This window comes from Phascolarctos cinereus, unplaced genomic scaffold, assembly GCF_003287225.1.
Source record: "Phascolarctos cinereus isolate Bilbo 61053 unplaced genomic scaffold, phaCin_HiC Scaffold_3;HRSCAF=262, whole genome shotgun sequence".
NCBI classification, from domain to species: domain Eukaryota; kingdom Metazoa; phylum Chordata; class Mammalia; order Diprotodontia; family Phascolarctidae; genus Phascolarctos; species Phascolarctos cinereus.
This window is the reverse complement of record NW_027555736.1, coordinates 91,999,058-92,022,168: the sequence shown is the minus strand read 5'-3', so window position 1 is coordinate 92,022,168 and position 23,111 is coordinate 91,999,058. Positions and strand designations below refer to the sequence as shown.

General features: G+C 39.5%; 1 long non-coding RNA gene across 3 annotated transcripts in view; it reads right to left on the bottom strand.

Moving 5' to 3' along the window:
• Positions 1–23,111, bottom strand: part of LOC110209557 (uncharacterized) — a 72,310-nt gene that overhangs the window by 21,945 nt on the left and 27,254 nt on the right. For 2 of the 3 annotated variants that reach the window (XR_013485247.1, XR_013485245.1), the window contains exon 2: positions 16,516–16,577. This is a non-coding gene — a long non-coding RNA (uncharacterized LOC110209557). Of the gene's footprint in view, positions 1–16,515; positions 16,578–18,935; positions 18,991–23,111 lie in introns of all 3 variants that reach the window. The other variant, XR_013485246.1, reaches the window with a different exon arrangement.

The window sequence follows — 23,111 nt, the reverse complement described above, 5'->3', positions numbered from 1 at the left end:
TTCACTTCCCTCTTCATTGGTTCAAGCAAGTCTTCCTGGGTTTCTCTGGAACCATCCTCTTTATTATTTCTTACTGCACAATAGTATTTGATCACATTTATATAGCATAACTTATTCAACAATTCCCCAACTGATAGGCACACCCTCAGTTTTTGATTCTTTGCTATAATTCTTTTTCAATTTCAATTTTCAGTCCCAAATTCTCTCTTTCCCTCTACCCTCCCCACACCCTTCTGAGAAGGCAAGAAATATGATAACCATTATGCATATGGAGTCACACAAAACATTTCCCCATTAGTCATGTTGTGGGAGAAAAAAGGCAAGAAAAAATTTAAAAAAATAAAAGAAAACATGCTTCAATATGCACACAGAGTTCATCAGTTCTCTCTCTGGAGAAGGATAGTTGTATTCATCATGAATCCTTTGGAACTGTCATGGACCTTGAATTGATCAAAGTAGCTGGGTTTGTCATAGTTGATTATTGTTACACTATTGCCGTTACTGTGTATAATTTCCTCTTAGTTCTGCTTGCATGAGTTCATATAAGTCTTCCCCGGTTTTTCTGAAACCATTCCCTTCATCATTTTTTAAAGTACAATCACATATCACAACTTGTTTAGCCAAGTATTTTATACTGCCTGCAGTTGGTCTAACTTTAATTTCTTTTTCTATCTTGTCCTGCTAAGTTTTGTTGGTAATACATGGAAATGTTAATGATTTCTGTGGGTTTATTTTATATCCTGCAACTTTGCTAAAGTTGTTAATTGTTTTGACTAGTTTTTTAGTTGATTGTCTTGAGTTCTCTAAGTATACCATCATATCATCTGCCTATTTTTATTCCTTCAATTTCTTTTTCTTGTCTTGTTGCTATAGCTAGCATTGTTGCTCTCTCCAAACCAACTCTTCTTCCTAACTTCCTTTCTTTTGTCAAAGTACTGCCACTCTTCCAGTTAATCATCCTCCCTCATAGCCAATTAGTTACCAAGTCTTATTGATTCTACTTCCATAATACCTCTCATATCCATTCCCTTCTCTCTACTTACAGTCACCACCTAAGTTTGGCCTTCATCACTTATTGCCTTGACTGTTGCAACAACAGTCTCTTAAACAGTCACTCTGACACAGGCATTTCCCTTTTCCAATCACAGCTATCACAAGGATATTCCTAAAGCCCAGGTCTAACCATGTCAATCCCCTGCTCAGACAATTCCATTGGTTCCCTACTACTTCTAGGACCAAAAAACAAACTGTTCCATTTGACATTTATAGGCCTTCATAGTCTAGTTCCAACCTACCTAGACTTATTACCCTCCTTTTTATGCCCTCTCTGGTCCAGGAAAACTGGCATCATTGCTGTTCCTTGCCTACAACATTCCATTCTTGTCTTGAATTTTTTGTACATGCTTTTTTGCCTATGCTGGAAATGCAGTCTTTTCCTCACTCCTTGCCTCTTAGAATTCTTCACTTCCTTCAAAGCTCACCTCAGGTAAATCCTCCTGCAAGAGACCATTCTCAATCCCCACTGTAGCTAATGCCTCCTCTCCCTATATTACCTTGAATTTACAAACATATACATATACATATATGTGCACAGACTTATTTGTACATGTTATTTCTCTAATACTATATAAGACTCTTGAGGTCAGAAATGGTTTAATTTTTTCCCCCAGTATCTTCAGTCCTTAGCACATGCTGGATTCTTCATAAATGCTTGTTGGTATTTGGAACTATGCCCAAAGGGCTACAAAAAATGTGCATACCCTTTGATCCAGCAATAGCACTTCTAGGGCTATATCCCAAAGAGATCAAGCAAATGGGAAAAGGACCCACATGTACAAAAATATTCATAGCAGCTCTTTTTGTGGTGGCAAAGAATTGGAAATTGAGAGGATGCCCATCAATTGGGGAATGGCTGAGCAAGTTGTGGTATATGAATGTAATGGAATACTATTGTGCTATAAGAAATGATGAACAGGCTGACTTCAGAAAAACCTGGAAAGACTTATATGGTCTGATGCTGAGTAAAGTGAGCAGAACCAAGAGGACTCTGTACACGATAACAGCCATGTTATGCAATGACTAATATTGTTAAGCTGAACCCTTCTCAGCATTACAAGGACTAAGACATCTCAAGAGGCCTCAGGATGGAAAATGCTGTCCACATCCAAAGAAAGAACTATGGAAGTCGAATCACTATCACTTATTTTTATGTTCTGTTGAGTTTTGTTTCATCTTTCTGATGGTTCCTCCTATTGGTTTTAATTTTTACTTACAACTTCACTAATGTGAAAATATGTTTAATGGATATGTAAATGTAAAGCCTATATCAGATTGTGCGCCGTCTTGGGGAGGGTGGGGGGAGGAAAGGGGAGAAAAATTTTCAACTCAAAAGCATATGTAAGTGATTGTTGATAAATTAAAATAAATTAATAAAATTTAAAAAATAAAAAAACATAAATGCTTGTTGGTTAAGTGAATTTACAATAGCTCTTCTAATATTTGAAGACAGCTATCATATTCCCACTAATGTTTCCCTTCCCCAAGAGAAATATCCCTAGTTCCTTCACCTGTTCTGTACATGGCACATTGTCTTGTTTCTGACGTTTTCCAGCATATCTTTGTTCTCAATAAAATCTTATTTTATTTCACCTAACCTGGTGACAATACAGTGATAAAGAGGGAATATCATGGGGTCCCCAGCCATTCAGTTAACTTTACACTCTAATTGGAACTGTGGCCCCATGGCTATAGATGACACTGTTCAAAAGCAATATGAGTTTGTATGTCATACACATGCATACACACTTGTATATGTACACACACAGTGTCAGTGACTCAGGGCAACTCTTCATTACAACTAGAAAAACAACTTTCAGATGCACATCTACTGGTTCACGGGTCATTAATAGCATCTTAAATGTTCTGTTCTCTTGTGACCTGAAAAAAGTGATTACATCTCCCCAAGCACCTAATGTTCTAGTACTGAGAGAAATGAATGAAAGAGAAAAACACTCCTTAGTTTATGCTGCTCAGCCTTTCCAAAGCCTACCAGATAAATTTCTGATTGGACATTTCCAAATGGTATTCAAGACTGTTGCCTATTTGCAGAGAGGGTTACTGGTAAAGGTTTAACAATCAGCTCTGGGAGGTTGGATAGGGGTGGGAAATGTATCCATGGCATGTGTTTTAAGTCTAATCTTTATTATTAACATTTCCTCCATCACTTTCTTGAGTCTCGATGATCAACAAAACAATAAATCAGGTCTTGATTTGTAGAGTCTGTTAATTTCCAAAGTATAAACACTCACACTGAAAATTTAATGATGAGCTCTCATACTGTTTGAGCTGGTTCAAGCACTCTCCCACATATGTGAGAGTACCTTTAAATTAACCTCTTCTGGCTTCTGTAGAACTTCTGCCACCCTAATGCTATTCATTCCTTATGTAATGTTGAATTCTAAGTATTTTAATGCTTGATGTCTATCTCATTACAGAGTTTTGTTTTATTATGTGGTCATTGGAAAGTTTTGGAGATGTCTTTAAAGCAGATGTCAAGAAAGGCTCCCAGCAAAGATCATGGGATGCTTCTTAAGGCCTTTAAGATGGGACTGGATATCTCTATAACATCATTTAATCCACTACCAAAATATACCTTGATTCATTACCCTGTTTTTGTAAGAAGCTCTGAACCATACGTCTGGGAACTAATTAAGCATACAAATCAAACTCTGGGATCAAGTAAAGCTCTGTTTAAATATTTTAGCTTTTTATGATTATCTTAATATAGAGAAAATTTAAAACATATTAAGAAGCTGCAGAAAATACAAAACAGGAATGTGCCTGCCAACTTTTTTTTTCCCTTTCACTCAATGACAATTTATGTTACTCAATGACTTTATGAACCCTACAAGTGTTTCATTGGAAGTGTTCCACGACCACCACTTCTCAGAAGGAAATAGAGACATTTGCCTTCCTTGTGAGCTCAAGACAGGGATGTGCCTAGCTCTTTTTACCAGCTCTAACCTGGGAAACTCCCACAGATGTTTCCAGTTTGCCAGAAAGAAAATTCTGTCAAATTTGGACCAGGATGTTTCATCTTCTTTTTTTAATTAAAAAAAAGAGATAAATATAGAACAAAATGAGTTGAGGTGAAATACTCAGTCCAGTAAAGAAGCAGCAAAACAACAGCAAAGCCCTGGACAGACAAGACAAGGGTGAAACTGTCAATGGAATAAGTGTTCATATTGACTATAGGTGGTAGACAGAGAGTGAAGTCGTTGAGCCCTAGCTGCCTATGGTCTGGGTCAGGAATGGGGAACCTGTAGCTTCGAGGTCATATGTGGCCCTCTAGGTCCTCAAGTGTGGCCCTTTGACTGAATCCAAACTTCACGGAACAAATCCCCTTAATAAAAAGATTTGTTCTGTAAAACTTGGACTCAGTCAAAACGCTGTACCCAAGCACCTAGAAGGCCACATGTGGCCCCCATCCCTGGTCTGTGTTATTCTCTTACTATGATACAATCTGTCTTCTTATCTTTTGAGTAATGGGAGGTGGGGAAAGCCAAGACACATTTTGAAAAAATTTACTTATCAAACTTAATTGACTCTCAATATCTTTAAGTCTTCACAAAGACATGAGTTCTAATAAAGTATGAAGTATGCTAAAGTAATTAGGCTGGACTGGGCCCTAGAGCTCTTCTTCAAATGTGGGACATTGAATGAATGGTGGTGTAACTAACAGAAGCACTTCAGGAAATGAATATTTAATGGTCAGCAGTCAATGTTGGGGCTCTTAGAGAGCGTTGTTGTTGTTGTTCAGTTGTTTTAGTCGTGTCTGACTCTTCCTAACCCCATTTGGGGTTTTTTTTGGTAAAGATACTGGAATCCTCTTCCAGCATAAGCCAAAGAAGTCAATGGGTGTGAGAGAGGAAATGTGGAAGTTGAAATATCAGATCCCCAGGAATAGATACAAACTGAAATTAGCTATGAACCCATTGGACTAGAGTGGGATATTAAGAGATGACAAAGTCCAGTAGAGGAAACCAGGGTTAATGCCAAAGAAAATCTGGATTTTCTTGATTACAAAGCTAGGTCACCATTAAGACACATTTTTGAGTGACATAATGGGCAATCCAGCCTAATTACTTTAGCATACTTCATACTTTATTAGAACTCATGTCGTGAAGACTTAAAGATATTGAGAGTCAACTAAGTTTGATAACCAACATTTTGTTGGTTAGGAATGAAGTGTCAGCCACATGTAGCCCAGAGTCTAAGAGACCATAGTACAAAAGTCAAGATGTTAATACTCAGGATCATTACTCCACTTAAATAGGAGAGTGAAATCCAAATGACAAGGAATCATGTATGCATCATTAGACCATAGATTTAAAGCTAGAAGAGAACTTTGATTAGAATCCAACTAGTCCAGGGGCTCTTAAGCTGGGGTCCATAGACCTCTAAGTGGTTTGTGGATACCTTTCATGGAATCCTTGAATGTGGATGGGAAAAAAAATTACATCTTGATTTTCATTAACCTTTGGTTTGCTTTGTAATCCTTTGTATTTTATTTTATGCTTTTAGAAATATTATTTTGAGGAGTCCACAGGCTTCTCTAGTTTGCCAAAGACCCAGTCTTTGACACCCCAAAAAAGGTTACAAATCCTTGATCTGAACTAACCTCCTCCTTTTCTAGATGAGGGAACTGAGATCCAGAAAAGCCAAATGATTTTGCCCACGGCCACATGGGAAGTAAGCCATTATTTAAACCCAGCAAATCTCCAAGCTCATTGTCCAACTCCATTATAAGTCCTCTGACTCCAAGACCAGGACTATTTCACAGCATTCTCTCAAAGGTTGTTAATGATCTCCTATTTGCAAAATCCAGTGGACTTTTTGCCTTGTTGTTTTGACTCGTTTTCAACATTTGAGATTACATTTGACAATTCCTCCTTCTTGATATTCTCTTCTCCCTTGGTTTTAGAGACACTATACTTGGTTGATTTTCCTTTTACTTCTTTGATTGTCCTTTGTGTCTTTACTGTTCCTCATCTTGACCTTTTAAGATTTTATTTTTTCCCAAGATTTTCTCATTGACCCCCTTTTCTTCTCTCTTTGCTTTCTCTTCCTAGATAATCTGATTCATTTTAATGGCTCCAACTATCCCTGCTGAATAGATGTCTCTCTAATCTACAAAACTAGCCCAGATGGTTTTCCAAACCTCCAGATTTACATTTCCAGATTCCAACAGAACATTGCTATCTGGATGTCCCACTGACACATTCAACTCAACATGTCCAAAATCAAGCTTGTTGCCTTTCCCTTAAAATGGTCTCTTCCTCTAACTTAACAACAATACATTTGCTGACTTATTTCTCTTAGTTACACCACCATTCATTCAATGTTCCACATTTCAAGCTTTGATGTTATTATTTTTATTGTTTACTTTCTTTATTTCTCGTATCTAATCAGATATGGAGTTCTGTCAACTTACCTTTAAAGTATCTCTCACATTTGCCCCTACTCCATTAATAACAACAATAACAATAACTGCTAACATTAATATAGTGCTTACTAGGTGCCAAGTACTGTGCTATACACTTTACAAGTATTATCTCCTTTGATCCTCACAATTACCCTGGGAGGTAGATGTTATTACTATCCTCATCTTACAGATTAGGAAACTGAGGTGACAAAGGTTAGGTGACTTGTCCAGGGTCACATAGTAAGTGTCTGAAGGTGGATTTGAACTCAGGTCTTCCAGACTCAAGGCCCAGTACTCTATCCACTGAACCATCTAGTTGCCCCTAATTATCATTGCCACCACCATTGAGATGGCCCTTATTATCACCTGCCTGTACTAACAGAATATTCTTCTAAAGGATCTTCTCTTCCTTCAAAACTTTCACATCATTGCCAGTTATCTTCTTGAGCTACAGATCATGTCATTCTTTGCTCAAATCTTGGCATAACAGGAGTTATGTTTATGGGCTAGCTGACAAACAGAGTTTCTCTGTCTTAGGTTACTTCATAGGCTCATGGCCCAGTTGACAAGCATGGAATCTGTTTCTCTGACAGAGACTCTGAAGATGAGTTTGCCTATGAACACAAGGCCCTAAGAGGCAAAGAGTGGCACTAGATCAAAATGATGCTGACGTGTCTGCAAAGGGGAAAGTGCCATTATTTTCAAAGAGCACAGAAGGACAGAAAAGAAAAATGGGAGCATCCAAAAGGAGAGGTGATCTACAACATCAAATACTACAGAAAGGTCAAGGAGGATAAGGATCTAAAAAGGTATAGCCCAGGTGTAGCTACTGTATCCACCTCTTTCTCTGGACTGATTCCTATACCTCAAACTGTATTCGGGTCTGGTATTTTTTCCCAGAGTTGATGATTGAGGAGGGTGGGTAAGAGAACATTAGTCACAACTATGATCACTGTGGCTACTATTCAATCCTCAGGAATCCTAAAAACAACCCTTGTTGGCGGTTTACAGGGTCAAATGCTGCAGAGGGGTTAAAAAGGATAAAAAATGAAAAACATGCAGCCTGAGTGTGGCTACCAAATCTCTCTCTCTCTCTCTCTCTCTCTCTCTCTCTCTCTCTCTCTCTCTCTCGTTACTATAGTGGTCTATGTACCAAATGCTGTAGAAAGGTCAAGGAGGATGAGGACTGAAAAAGATTACTGCATTAGTAATACTGAATGGGATGAAAAAAGACTGCTATAGCTTGCCCACCAAGCTTCAAAAGTGGTGGAATCGCTGTGTCTTTGGGCAGAAGCTGGCTCATCAGGCAAATGACAAGGCAGGAGAAGTGGAGACATGGCAGTAGCCAGAAGCAAGGACCCAAAGAACGGAAAGGAACCAAATTACCCCCAAGTTCCTATGTCCCCAAACTAACATGACTGGGAACTTGCCAGACCATGAGTGGAATGGCATTCAGGAGCTATGTTTTATTGTTTGAGCCCCTTTGTTCTCTGGGGGCAAGGGTAGGGGAAAAAGTAACCAATGGAGTTAAATGGAGTCTTTTCTAAAATTCCTGGTTTGTGGGCTGCCAGACCCTAGAGAAGCTGAATGTGTTGCCCCATGGTCAATATTTAATTATATATTGGTTGATCTTATTATACCTATGAGTAAAAACTATATTCATTAAGCCTATCTAGCTTTGTGGTCATAACTAGCATCACTGAAATCACTCTATAGCTCAGTTGATCAGAAAGAAAGGAAGTCTTCCTGGTGAGACTGGGGCTTGAGAGCTACTCCTATTGGCTATATCTGCATTGACTCTACTCCTTTGATTAAGAACATAACCCTGCCACCCAAAGGATGCAGAACTAAGGGAAAGAGGCCACAAATTCTCTAGGAACAACTGAGAGCTTGACATTTCCCCACAGGTTCCTCTGGTGATAGATAGAACACGTTTTGAAAGCCACTTAGTCAGCTTAGGGTTAGCAATGCCCCTGGTGGCTAAGCCTGCAATGACTCCTTATTGCCTACAGAATAAAGTTCGAACTTTTTAGCCTGACATTTGAGGCCCTTCCACAATATAGCAGCACTCGACCTCTTCTCAATCTTTCCTCCTCCAAGTACTCTACGGTCTAGTCAAACTGGATTTTCCCGAAGCACACAGCTGACCATGTCACCTTCTCCACCCCATTCAATAAATTTCATTGGTCCCCTCTCACCCTCAGGATCAAATATAAAATCCTTTAATGACCTATCACTATGTTAAGCAATGGAGAATGATTCAAAAATCTCTTGACATTTGAATTGGGTTTTTAAAAAATGGGTAGGAATTCAATGGCAGAAGAAGCTGTAGGGGTATTCCATGTATAGGGAACAGAGGGAGAAAAGGCAAGAAAGTGTAGGGTATGTACAGGACAAGGTAGTCAGTCAATAAGCATTTATTCATACTCAATCTATGACCCCAGGAATCTTCACTAGCCATCTCCCCATGCCTGGAATTCTCTTTCCTCATCTCTGCCTCCTGGCTTCCTTTGCTTCCTTCAAGTCCCAGCTAAAATTTCACCTTCCACATGAAGGCTTTGCTGATCCTCTTTAATGCTAGTTCCTTCCCTCTGTCGGTTATCTCCAATTTATCTTTATGATTTCTTGGTAGCTAGTTGTTTGCATGCTGTATCCCCCACTAGACTGTGAGCTCCTTGAGAGTAGGCTCTGACTGCCTTTTGTCTTTCTTTCTGCTCCTAGTACTTAGCCCAGCACCTGGCACATAGCAGGTGCTGGATAAATGTTTATTGTCTGACTGTCTTCTCTCATGCACACCCTATACTTTCTTCCTCTTCTTACTGTGTTCCTTGTGCATGGAATGCCTTCATAGCCCTTTCTGCTTGTTGAATTCCAGCCTATTATTTGTGGTTGTTGTCGTCCATTCTCTGTTTTCAAAGAAGACCAATGACATCATGGAGTGATGTCTTGACTTGTGCATGAATTGGATTTAAACGAGGCAGAGTGCTTCACTTGCTTTTCCTGAGTCATCAAAGTCCAGTGGCAGAAGCAAAGTCTTGAGGAGTAAGTGAAAGGAAAGGAAGTGGAGGCAATGAGTGTAGACAGCTTTTTCAAGGAGTTTGGCCAAAAAAAGGAGTGCAGGACAATAGGGAGAAAGAGAGGGAGGGAAGTCAACATTTATATAGCACCTGCTGTATGTCAGCAGGTGAGTGTTCAGGGAGAACTAGCACCTCTGGTTCAAGGGCTTACTCAGCCCTTTTCAGGGCTGCTCATCCACCATTGGTGTCCACCTTTTACTCAACTCTCACCTGTGGCTTCAAGAAGCTGTAACATGCTCAGCAGCCATGCCCCAGTAAATACCATCTGTGCAGACAGGCTAAACCGGGTTGAGGGTAACCAACAAATCCATCGGTAGGTTTGGGGGATGTAAAGACTTCCCCTGTCAGAATGGGCAGATGAGAACAATTTCTTCCAATGACCCATTATGTAAAGCCCAGTTCAAATGCCAAGACTTCTAGGAAGCCTTATTTGATAATGACCATCCCTCCTTGGATTTCACACAGCTTTCTATTTGCACTTCTTAGGTGGTAATCTCATGTATCATACAGTGATTTTATAAACCTAGATAGATAGATAGATAGATAGATAGATAGATAGATAGATAGATATAACAGACAAATTAGATTGATTGAAAGAAGGTAGATGGATGGATGACAGATAAGACAGATGCATTCCATTTTTCTCTACCAGATTTTTTTTGCTTTTTTCATAAGCAATTGGGATTAAGTGACTTGCCCAGGGTCACACAGCTAGCAAGTGTTAAGTGTCTGAGGCCAGATTTGAACTCAGGTCCTCCTGACTCCAAGGCCAGAGCTCTATCCACTGCGCCATCTAGCTGCCCCTAGATTATTTTTTTGAAGGAAGGAAACAAGCATTTGTTAAGTGCCTACTAGGTTCTACTATAGGCACTACATTGTGCCTATATTTTACAAATATCTCATTTAATTCTTACCACAACTGTGGGAGGTAAATATCATTATTATACTGATTTCATAGTTGAGTAAACTGAGGCAGACAGAAGTTAAGTGATTTTCCCAGGGTCTAAAACTGGATTTGAACTAGGATCTTTAAAAAAAAATCTAAGCCAGTTCAACAAACATGTATTAAGCACCTATTGTGTGCATATTAGGGCAGCTAGGTCATACAGTGGATAGAGTACTGGGCCTGGGGTCAGAAAGACTCATCTTCCTGAGTTCAAATCTGTCCTCAGACACATAACACTCACTAGCTGTGTGACTCTGGGCAAGTCACTTAACCCCAATTGCCTCACCAAAAAAAAAAATAAAAAAGCAAAGGGCAATCAAATAAAAGAAGGATTCTACTTAGGGGCAGCTGGGTGGCAAAGTGGATAGAGCACCAGCCCTGGATTCAGGAGGACCTGAGTTCAAACCCAGCCTCAGATACATAACACTTACTAGCTATGTGACTCTGGGCAAGTCACTTAACCCCACTGCCTAGCCAAAAAAAGATCTGGCCTCAGATACTTACTTGCTGTGTGATCCTGGGCAAGTCACTTAACCCTATTTGCCTCAGTTTCCTCATCTGTAAAATGGGCTGGAGAAGGAAATGACAAACCACTCTAGTATCTTTGTCAAGAAAACCCCAAATGGGGTCATGAATAGTCAGACTTGACTAAACAACAACAAAAAGAGTGTATACTGGAGGAACTAGCACATACACAGATGAGTATATATAAAAAAATCTGGTTCCAGACACTCCAATCAAAGTAGCCTATTAGCTGTTCCTCATGCAGGATAGTCTATCTCCTTCCTTTGTGTTTTTGCATAGGCTATCCCCACCCCAACTCCATTCCTGGAAAGCTCTCCCTCCCTCCACACATTCACCTCCTAAAATCCCTATTGTCCTTCAGCATTCCACTCAAGTCCCCTCAGATTATAAACTGTGAAGGCAGGGATAGCATCCTATCCAGACTCTGAATCATCCCCCAGTGCTTACCACAGTGCTGTGCCCAAAGCAGTCAATAAACATTTGCTGACCGGAATTCAATGTTTTATGGGGAATGGTACCAAGCTGATGTTTGTCTTTTTTTTTTTTTTGGTGAGGCAGTCAGGGTTAAGTGACTTGCCCAGGGTCACACAGCTAATAAGTATCATTTGTCTGAGGTCAGATTTGAACTCAGGTCTTCCTGACTCCAAGGCCAGAGCTCTATCCACTGTGCCACCTAGCTGCCCTGCCCCTCTGATGTTTGTCTTACTGCAGGATTGACTCTACTGTTGGTTCTGATTTCTTTCAGCTTCTCTGTATTTCTTTGCTAACCCATCAAGGAAAACTTCATTTTCTGGCACAGCTATAAGGTCAATGTCCCTGTCGTAATGAAAACCACTGCAGCGACCCTGGGAAGGACAAGATCTTTAAGGCCTAATGAGAATGGTTCTGATTATGCAAAAAGCAACCTCATGGTTATTCTAATGTTACAAGTAAATATAAAGGATTTAGAAATACTTGGCCTGGATATTTTTTTTTCAAGTACAGATGTCTGACTCCTTGCCAGCTTGTTATTAAAAACGCTACGGTGGTTTGGGTACAAAGATTGCTGTAAAAATAAAAGTTGAGACGCACCAAGCACTCATTTTGACTTTGCTGGAAAGCTCACAGTGGCGATAGCAGTATCAGAGCTGCCTCAATGCCCTCGGATAAAGCAGACAGATACATCAGCATTCATGGAAACACTTGCTACTAATTACAGGTGAGCTTGCTTTTGATTTGGTATTATTGTCCACCAGAGGACCATCTGCTGGAGGAAAAGATGCAGCTGGATAACATTTTTAATCAACTCACAAGAGAAAAGGGAGCCTGCTAGCATTGTGAACCTCCTTCAAACAGTGAGTTCAAGAGCGATCTTTCGTTGTGCTCAGTCCAGTCCCTCATTTTACAGATGAGGATGCTGAGGCCAACAAGGCTAGGGAGAAGGGAAAGGGCTTGTTATAGCTTATCATTCTGGTCAGGGCTAGAATTTAGGGATCACAGAATTATAGCCATAGAGTTGGGAGGGACAATAGAGGTCACCCAGTCCAAACCTCTCATTCTTATGGACAAGGAAATTGAGGCACAAAAATATGAAATGATTAACTTGTCATAAGTCACACAGATATCACAGGTATTGGGGAGGTACAGCCAGGATTTTGAGCCCACGTCATCTGACTTCACATACTCCTTACTCCCAACCCAATCCTCTTTGCACCCCGTGAGGGTGCCTTTGTGTAAAAACTGATCTAAACTAAAACCTGCCTTTTGATGAGATACAGGTTGTATTTAGACATTTGATAATTTTCAGAAACAAACTCCAAAATTCTATTGCCTCAGTTATCTTGATATCTCAGGTAAATGCTCTTATTTGCTCTGAACTGTCTTGGGAAAGAACTGCCTAGATTCTTCGCTTCATTTTGTGCAAAGACACACAGTTTTAAGCCATTAATTTAGGTAATAATGATGACAGGAAATTCAGAGATTCAGGATGAGGTAGTGGATAGAGGGCTACCTTGGAGTCAAGAAGGACTGGGTTCAAGTCAAGAAGGACTGGGTTCAAGTCATGTCTCTGACACACACTGGTCTGGTGCCCCCTGACAACTGTCAATGAGCTGCCAACCTGTATCTTTGAAGGGACTTCCCATACTGGTAGTTCTCACCAATGAAATCATATATCTGTCTCACTAAGCTAGATAGATAGATAATTCCAAAAATCTATAAGCACAGGTAATGTAGATCATTGATTATAATAACATCTCCTGTCCCTACTCACACCACTTTTGGACTCTACCACTCCCTCAGGAAAGGGCTAGAACAAGTCAGGGATACATCTACCCAATGCCAAGCTCAGGATATAGTTTCAAGAAGACAAAAACAGAAGTGGAAATTTTCCACTCACATATTTCAGGGCCATGTGGACCTTACCTTCAACAACTTACTTCAACTGTGTTCTACAAACTCTTCCATTCCTAATTCCCTTAATGTCCTCCCATTGTCTTGTTCTAAAAATATGCCTAATCACAAAATTTTTCCCCAAACTCAAAAGCCAGCATTAAGAGGTTGGGGTGCCCCACAAGGGTGGAACATTGTATGTACACTGTAGTCAGATGTTTTTGTTGTATGGTTCAGTTTTGTTGGGGGGTTTTTCTGTTCTTCCTCATTTAAAAAATTCTTTGCTATAATGTAGGGCTCTAATGGAGAGGAAGGGATATAGAGGGAAATTTAGATGAAATGAAACCAAAAAGATGTCAAAAAAAATTTATCCTAAAAAAACCAAAACTAGCATTAGGGAACCATAGTTAATAGCTGAAACAAATATCCTGCTTCTGCCAGGTAATTATTGTCAAATAGACAAACAAGTAAATTTATTTATCCCAAGTGGGTTGTAAACAGAGTACATAACCCAAATTTCATCCAACTCCCTCTCCCCCACCCCCACCCCCTGCAAAAAAAAAAAGACGTTAACATAGCATTTGGATAATTTCACACATTCAAGGCCAAGGATCCGCCCTTTCTGCATGATCCAGGAGGTCTTTAGAGGTATTTGAAGAAATGTGGTTTTAAAGGAAAGAATGTTGCAAGTGTTTGATCTATCAAGTACACTGTGTATGCATATGAAACACCATAGAGCAGACTGGCTAAATTTAAACAATCCGCTAAGGGGTATGAAGCTCCAGAGTTTTTTGGTTTGTTTTTTTTTAAACAAAGATTCAAAATCCAGGCACATCTTTGGGATTTCACAAAACTGAGGCCTAGGGAAGGCCAGTTACTTAGTCCTATGACTTGAGCTAGTTCATGATACCAAAGTGTGGTGTTGGCAGGTTCTTAACCATTGTCACATTTTAAAACAATCCATTCCTGTTAAAGAGCATGCTAGTAAAAATGTTTTGCTTAACTCATCATGTATTGCAACAGAAGGAAATACTCGATCACTGAAAAGTGACAGTAATGTATTCTATTAGATTTTCTTATCATGTTAAAGAGCATATTAAAAGGAAATGTTTGGAAATGGGATATCATAATGTAGCATGATGGATTGAAAATTCCTAATTTGGAAAAAAATGCACTAAAACAACATGATTGATGTGAGTGACCTACTTTATAAGAAAATATGAGTTGCCTGGGGCTCATTGGTACACATATTTGGAAAAAGTGTTTTTTTTCCACATTAAGTTTTTATTAACATTTTCAAAAGAGCAGAAACACCGTAGAAGGATATAAGTTGCAACTTGTCAAAGCAGATGTGCTTGGTGTAATTTGTCTCTTAGGAAAGCATACCCCACGCTGGAAGGATTTCTGATTCATATCATTTTTCTCTCCAAGGAAACACCTAATCGGAAAAAATATGACACCATTTTCCTTGATAAGAACTCTAGGAAAGAGATGAGTTAAAGAATAACAGATCTCCATCTAATTAATTTTGACCTTTTGGATTCTTTAGCAAGTAGCCCTTGCAAATATCAGTCCTGAAGGATTGAACTTGGCCCCCTGACCATTGTGGTTATTGCACAGTGTCTGTTGCTAGCCAGATGATGCTACACTGAGTTAACCCTTTCATGTAAAGGGACCGAGATGGAAACAAAAGTCAATACAGTGTGGCCTAAGATTGAAGTTCAAAAAATTGGGATACTGAGATTCGAGTCTTGGCCTTGCTTCTCACTCGCAGTAAAACCCCAAGCAAGTCACAAATTCTGTGGGCCTCTATTTCTTCATTTGTAAAAGGGGGCTTTTGGGGGGGTGAGGTGATGATAAAATGACGTAACAGATATGATAGGTAGTGTGGAGAAAAACATAAAATACTATATATATGAAGGATGCAACATGATACAAAGTACAGAGTGATGAACTTGGAACTGAGGAACCTGAGTTCAAAATCTGACCCTGTTTACTGTGTGACTTGACTTCTCTGGTCCTCATTTTCTTCATCTATAAAATGGGAGGGTTGGATAAGATTACCTCTAAAGTCACTTTTAATACTCGTTCTATGACCCTATGAGATTTTATATATACATATATATATATATATGTGTGTGTGTGTGTGTGTGTGTATTTTATATGTATACATATACACACACACACACATACACACATATATATATATGTATATATATACATATATATACATATATACATATACACACACACATATAATACCATATGGTATATATGTATATATGCCAACACACACATCATTCTTTCCAAGACAATCTGCTCCCCAAATATAAAAATATATGCCCTCTGACTTCAAGCTTATATCTAAATCTAGAGGGAAAGGTCATCTTTGATCATACATAAGATGCTAGTTGCACCATCTTCTACCCTTGAATCTCTTGCCCCTCATCCTTTCTTCTTAGATTGTATTCTTCAGCTGTGAAGTTGTACTGGAGGAAGCCAAACAACTCTTATTTTGTCCACTATAAATTCATGTTATTAAATCTCAACTGATCTCTCACTGCTGCACACAAGCCCTTTATCCTTGACTCTTAACACGCTTGACTCTACCCTTTATCCTGATTCTTACATGGTCCCTGAAGTGGTTGCTTCCAACATTTTCCTCCGCCCAGTATCCCCTCATGTCTTCAGCAGCTCACCTTACCTCCTACTTTCCTGAGAAATTGGAGGCTAGCCATCATGAGCTCCCTCATCTCCCCTGCTAGACCCCCAATAACTAGTGTATATTATCACTCATTCATCCAGTCTTTGAGGAAAAGGTGACTTTCCTTATGGCCAAGGTTAATTTTTCTACTTGTTCCCATTCCCTCTCATCACTTCAGGGTATTTGCCCCTTTGATTATTGCTTCTTTTTCTTCTCTCTAGATCGTTTTCATTTCTTCCTGACTACTAGATTGGCCCACTCCTGCATACTACTAGATCCTTATACCAATAGCAATCTTAAAGAATGAGGATAATGAGGTCACTTGACCCTACACTATCCCAAGCTATCATCCTATGTATCTTCTCCTTTTCATAGTCAAACTCTTAGAAAGAGGTGTTTATACTCTTACCTCTACTTCCTCTTCACCTCCTCACTTCTTAGCCCCTGGCAAACTGGCTTCTGAAGACAACACTGAAAGATAATAGAATTTACATCAAATATAATTGCCAATATTGATTCTTAATGACTCCTTTAAAACATATTAATTAAAATATACTTTCTACCTTTGTGTGATAAACCAGTAGGCTATAAGAGCAGCAAGATTGTTCAGTGGATAGAGTGCTGGGCCTGGAGCCTGAAAAACTCTTCTTCCTGAGTTCAAATCTGGCCTCAGACACCTACTAGTTGTGTGACTCTGAGCAAATCAATTAACCCGGTCTGCCTCAGTTTCCTCATCTGTAAAATGAACTGGAGAAGGAAATGGCAAGCCACTCCAGTATCTTTGCCAAGAAAACCCCAAATGGGGTCATGAATAGTCAGACATGACTGAAAATGACTAAACAACAAAATAAGAGCAGAACATTGCATTGCTATCAGTTGAAAATAACTCTATTGGGTTTTGGTTAATTGTTTTATATGGGGAGGTATCATCAAGCAAGGGGGATATGACTTGTGTCCAAAACAAAGTATTAGGGAAAAAACAGACTGTACCTTTCCCTTATCCTCATTCTCCTTCACATCTTTCCAGATTCAAATACTGTCAGCCTCACCCTGTTCCTTCTTTCATTAGCTTCTATGTCATTGTTTTCTCCTGGTTCTCTTGCATGTTTATCTGCTCCTTTTCAGTGTTTTTTTTTTAGCACATTATCTATCTGCCATACTCTAAACATGGTTGCCCCTCAAAAGCTCAACTCTCTGCATGTACCCTTTCTTGATGCACTCTTTGGAGACAACTCTCAATTTTTACACATACATTCCTAATGTTTCTTTAGAAACTACAGTCATACATACCAACTGCTTGCTGGATATCTCTATAGACATTCCACTGGCATGCTGAACTCAGTGTCTAAAGTAAAACTCATTATCTTCCCCCCGAAACCTTTTCCTTCTCCAAACTTCTATATTTCTATAGAGGGAACCACTATCTTTCTTTTTCAGGTCTGTAGGATCCTAGAAACTCAAATTTAGACACAATTGGTCCAAGCCCCTCATATTATAGATGAAAATGATGCTCTAGTGGCTAAGTGACTTGCTCATAATCCACAGCCAGTATGTGTCAAGGGGGAGATTTTGAATCCAGGTCTTTCTGACTCTAAGTCATTCTGAATTTCTGTCTATCTGTCTCTGTCTCTCTCTCACTCACTCACACACACACACACACACACACACACACACATACACAAACACACACATCCCCTTCTATACTATTATCTTCTAAATCTTGTTAGCTGCATCTTCTACAACATCTCACATATCTATCTCCTCTCTACTCACACTGCTAAAGCCTTAGTTCAGTCCTTCATCACTTCTCACCTGGTGAGGCTATTGTAACGCCCTCTAAATTGATCTCACTGCATCTAGTCTTGCCTCTCTCCAATCCATCCTCCAAATAGCTGCCAAAATAATCTTTCTAAGAAATACATCTGACCATGTCAATCCCCCAACTCCAAAACCTTTAATGGTTCTCTGATACAATACAAACTTCCCACTGGCTTAAGTCCCTCTACAATCTAACTCCAATCTACCTCGAAAGCCTTATTTCACATTATTTCTCTTCAAAAAATTGACATTCCCAGCAAACTGGGCATTTAACTATTATCTGAAATGGACTTTCATAGACTCAGAGGCACACAGATAAAGGCAGCTAGGTGGCAAAGTAGATAGAGTGCTGGGCCGGAACACTTAAGCCTCAGACACTTAATAGCTGTGTGACTTTGGGCAAGTCATTTAACCTCTGTAAAATGGTAATAATAGCACCTTCTTCACAAGACTGTTTGAGGAATAAGTTAGATGATATTTGTCAAGCACTTAGTACAGGGTCTGGCACACAGGAGGCACTATATAAATGCAAGCTATTATTATTATCATCATCATTAATTCTCACCATCCCCTGTGTCTGAAATGCACTAGCCTTTCATATTCATATCTCAGAGAGCCCCTTCAAGGTTCAGTTCAGGTGCCATCTCCTTTATGAAGCCCTGATTCCACCAGTTGTTAGTTATTTCTTCATTTTCCATTTGCCTCGTATTTATTTATACATTTGTTGCATCTCCCCAAGGAGAACATAAGATCCTCAAAGGCTAAGACTATTCACTCTTCGTCTTTGCATCCTAAGTGCCTAGCATAGTGCCTTGCACGTGGTAGGTGCTTAACTTAAAACACACACTGTTTCAACACAATTGAATGATCCCAGTTGAATCCATTCAATTGACCAATATACTTTTTTCCCCCTAAAATCAGGTAAACCAGTTATTTAGCATCATTTTAATCTGGACAACAGCAACATAAGTAGAGGGTTGGCATCTCTCTTTTTAACCCCATTCTATTTACCTTGTTGTAAGTGCAAACCGAAAGAGCATCAATTTTGAACATAGTTTTTTAGACCCTAAAAAGAAAGGAATGAACATAATATTTTAATAACATGTCTCATATCTACAGAGACTACGACCTAAATGCCTTAGTTCATCATCAGATGAACTTTCTTTTGTGTCTGGAAGGACATCAGGTCAACAAGGGTAATGCTGACTCTGAGTTCCTTGAATGAAGAATTTGGGGCACACTTCCTCAGTGTTGTTTTCTTTCTTCAAATTCTTTGTAAGCATTAACTATGAAGATCCATCTTGCATCTGGTATCATTGAATGAATGTTTTTTTATAATGGAACAGCCAAGGGCATTGTTTTCAACCTCACAACTAGGGCCAGAAGTCATGGAGGTGCCCCTTGGATACAGAAAGAGTTGTTAAAAATAAGAGCTCCAGTCACACAGCTCTTTAAAGTTAATATAGGGGCAGCTAGGTGGCACAGTAGATAGAGCACCAGCCCTGAAGTCAGGAGGACCTGAGTTCAAATCCGGCCTCAGACCAAACACTTGACACTTACTAGCTGTGTGACCCTGGGCAAGTCACTTAACCCCAATTACCTAAAAATAAATAAATAAATAAATAAAGTTAATGAACGTGATATATTTGAAAGAAGGATAGATTTGGAGGAAGAGCACTTGAGGTTAATGCCCGGCCTCATTGGTTAACACTCATAAAAGCCTAACTTTTCTGGGCCTCAGTTTCCTTATCTGCAAGTTGAGGTGGCTGGACTAGATTACCTAAAGTCCCTTTCAGCTCCAAATCTTTGTATCCCAGCGTCTAGCACTGTGCCTGATAGACAGTGGGCACTTAGCAAAAGCTTGTTGATTGAATGATTGATGGATTTTCTCAACACTTAGATAAGTATAGCAGTTATTATTAAATCCCCTTGAGGAAATCTGTTCACAGAAAATTAAAGGTCAGTGTAGTAGTAGAAAGAACATTAGATTGGACATTAGGAGACGAGGTTACTGGTTCAAATGCTGCTAACTAACCCTGGGCAAGTTACTTTACCTCTTGGGTGTCAGCTTCCCTATCTGTAATATGAAGGGGTTGGGCTGGATCCCCAAGTTCTTATCAGGATTTTCAGTTCTACTATTCTGAATCTTATTCAAGGTCTTTGTTGTTCAGTTGTTCAGTCTTATCTGACTCTTTGTGACCCCATGGATGCTGTCCATGGGATTTTCTTTGCAAGGATACTGGAGTGGTTGCCATTTCCTTCTCCAGTGGATTAAGGCAAACAGGAGTTAAGCAACTTGCCCTGGGTCCCACAGCTATTAAGTGTCTGAGGCTAGATTTGAACTCAGGTCTTCCTGACTCCAGGCCCAGAGCTCTATCCACTGAGCCACCTACCTGCCTTCTTGTTCAAGATCATAGTAATTTAACGCCAGACCTGGAACTTAGAGCCAATGACCATCTTTGGTCCCTCCACCACATAAACTGCATAGGGTACTGTTCTAGCTGAGACCAGCCTTCTCTCTAGACGTCTCTTCCTTGCAGAGAATGAGGTTGTTTTTCAGCATTCTGGACTCTTCCAGGCACTAATTACCAAGCGTTTGCATCTCAGTTCTCTGAAGATTTCTGCAATCTGCACTGTTTCAAGAGAAGCCGAAACTCAGTTCTTTGGTGGAGAGAAACAGCCTGTATGTGTCATTTATTTTATTAGGCTTTCTTAAGGTGCCCAAGGCCTAGGGTGTGTGGCATCAAAGAAAGGATAATTAATGTGAAGAGAGGCCTTCATGTATGTATCAATTTACATGGAAGCTACTTTTAAACAAGTATTAAAGCAACTTAATTCCCTGTAGAGGAGCCTAATATCACCAACTTAGCGCAATCTGTTTTCACTTATTCAGAATCATAGCACCTCAGAGAGAGAAGGGAACTTAACAGTTTGGTGGAGTAGAAAATGTAATTGAAGTGTCTTGTTCCTGAGTCCCAATCACTAGTTGAATAAGTGTGATCAAGTCATAATCCCTCTAGGCACAGAGGGGACTGAGCAAGATAATGTTTAAGATTTCTTCCAGCTCTACAATTCCTTAGTTAGAAACCATCTACAACTCTCTGCCCAGTGCAGGAATTTCCTTTACAACATTCATGACAGGTGGCTGGCCACCCAGCCCCTGCTTGAACTCCTTCCGTACCAGGGAGCTTAGCACCTCAGACTGACAACCTTTTCCATTTGGGGACAACTCGAGTTGTTCTCACTGGTCCTGGTTCTGTCTTGGTGGGCCAAGCAGAGTAAGGCAAATGCCTTTAGGTCATTGCCTAAGTCATTGCCCTGAATGCCCAGAAAGAACTGCTCCACCAAGTTTCTCTTTATAAATTTTCTGTCCAAAAAGAAATATCAAAATGAACCCTGGACTGGAGATCTAATGCATTTAGACATAGTTTTAATTCTGCTGTGGATTCTTCCTATGTGACATCAGATAAGTCCTTTAAGCACTTGGTCCCTCCAGTTCTCTTTCCATCTTCCCCACCAGTGCCTTGCCTCTGAGATCAGCTCCAATTTACTATCTATCTATCTATCTATCTAACAACTATGTGCATAGAAGATATATAGCAATGATGTACATATAATATATAAAATAACCATGTACATACAAGATATATATGTATTTATATAACAACTCTGTACATACAAGATATATAAAGACATGTAACAACTATGTAGATATAGGATATGTATGTATGTATATAGTATACATGTCCTTATGACAACTATGTGGATATAAGATATATAGATATCTTATCTGTATGGATATACTTGTATATATGTACATACATGTATATAGATAGATAGATAGATATCACTATATCTTGTATACATAGTATATATCTTATATGTATCTCTTGGCTCCTAATCTATATATCTTGTGTGTACATAGTTGTTTATATGTTCCCTCTTTCCCACCTCCCATTAGAATGTAAGCTCCTTGAGGGCAGAGACATTTTTGCTTTTCTTTGTATCCCCAGTGCTTAACACAGTGCCTGACAAGTAGTAAGTGCTAAACAAATGCTTGTTATCTTGCCTTGCTTTGTCTTGACATCTTCATAATAAAAATTGACCTCTTTACTTTGTATAGGGAATATATAATACTTTGTATTGGGAATAAAGAATAAAGAAATACGGTCAGAGCCCTTTAAGCTTTTTAGAAAATAACCGACCATATAAGTTCCATGTGGGGGCTGTGTCTATTTTTCTTTTTTGTGGTAAGACTTTAAATGTTCCTTCAGTACAGAAAGGGAGAGAGACCGAAATATGCTCAGGATCTGTAGCCATATTATATACTTATTTTGAACCCCCCATACTGCCTAGCATAGTACTACTATATTAAGAAAATATTTAGACTCAGATCCTGGCAAGAACCTCAGGGATTCACCTAGTCCAAGGATTCTTAACCTGGGGTTTATGAACTCGTCTTTCAGAAATATCCTGATAATATATTTTAATATAATTGTTTCCTTTGTAATCCTTCATATTTTATTTTATACATTTAAAAATATTATTCTGAGAAGGGGTCCAGACTGGCTTCACCAAATTGCCAAAGGGGTCCATGACGCAAAAAAAGGTTATGAACGCCATAGTCGCCCCCCTTCATTTTACAGAAAAAGAGACAGAAGCCCGAATCAGTGAAATCACTTGCCCAAGGTCACAGACCTAGTCAGAAGCTGGATCTCTTGGCTTCTAATCCCATGTTTTCATAGCATTCTAAGGGCCATATGCACAACGAATAAGTCAGTTTCTATTGCTGACTCAGGATTGTACATTTGAATGGCATGATAAAAGCCTTGTAAATTCTCCTTCATGTGGACCACCCCAATACCAGGATATATGCAGCCTGGGAGGGGGCCCTAGTGGGAAAGGCAAAGTTTAATAAGTTTCAGGGTGGAGCTCAGAACACTTAGTGGTGGGACCAGTGCATGGGCCCTATCTCCAAAAGCTGCCCCCCTTCCAGTAACCAGTGCCAATTTGCAAGCTTGCTTTCTCAGCATACCTGGGAGACTCTGGCTTGCTCCTCTAGAACGCAAAAGTCTCACTAACCTAAGGACTCTCCCAGTCAAATCTGCTCACTGTCTGCCTGCCTTGGGAATAGTAGCCATGTAGACTAGGCAGGCAAAACTCAATCAGATCTTTGTTGCTTTCAAT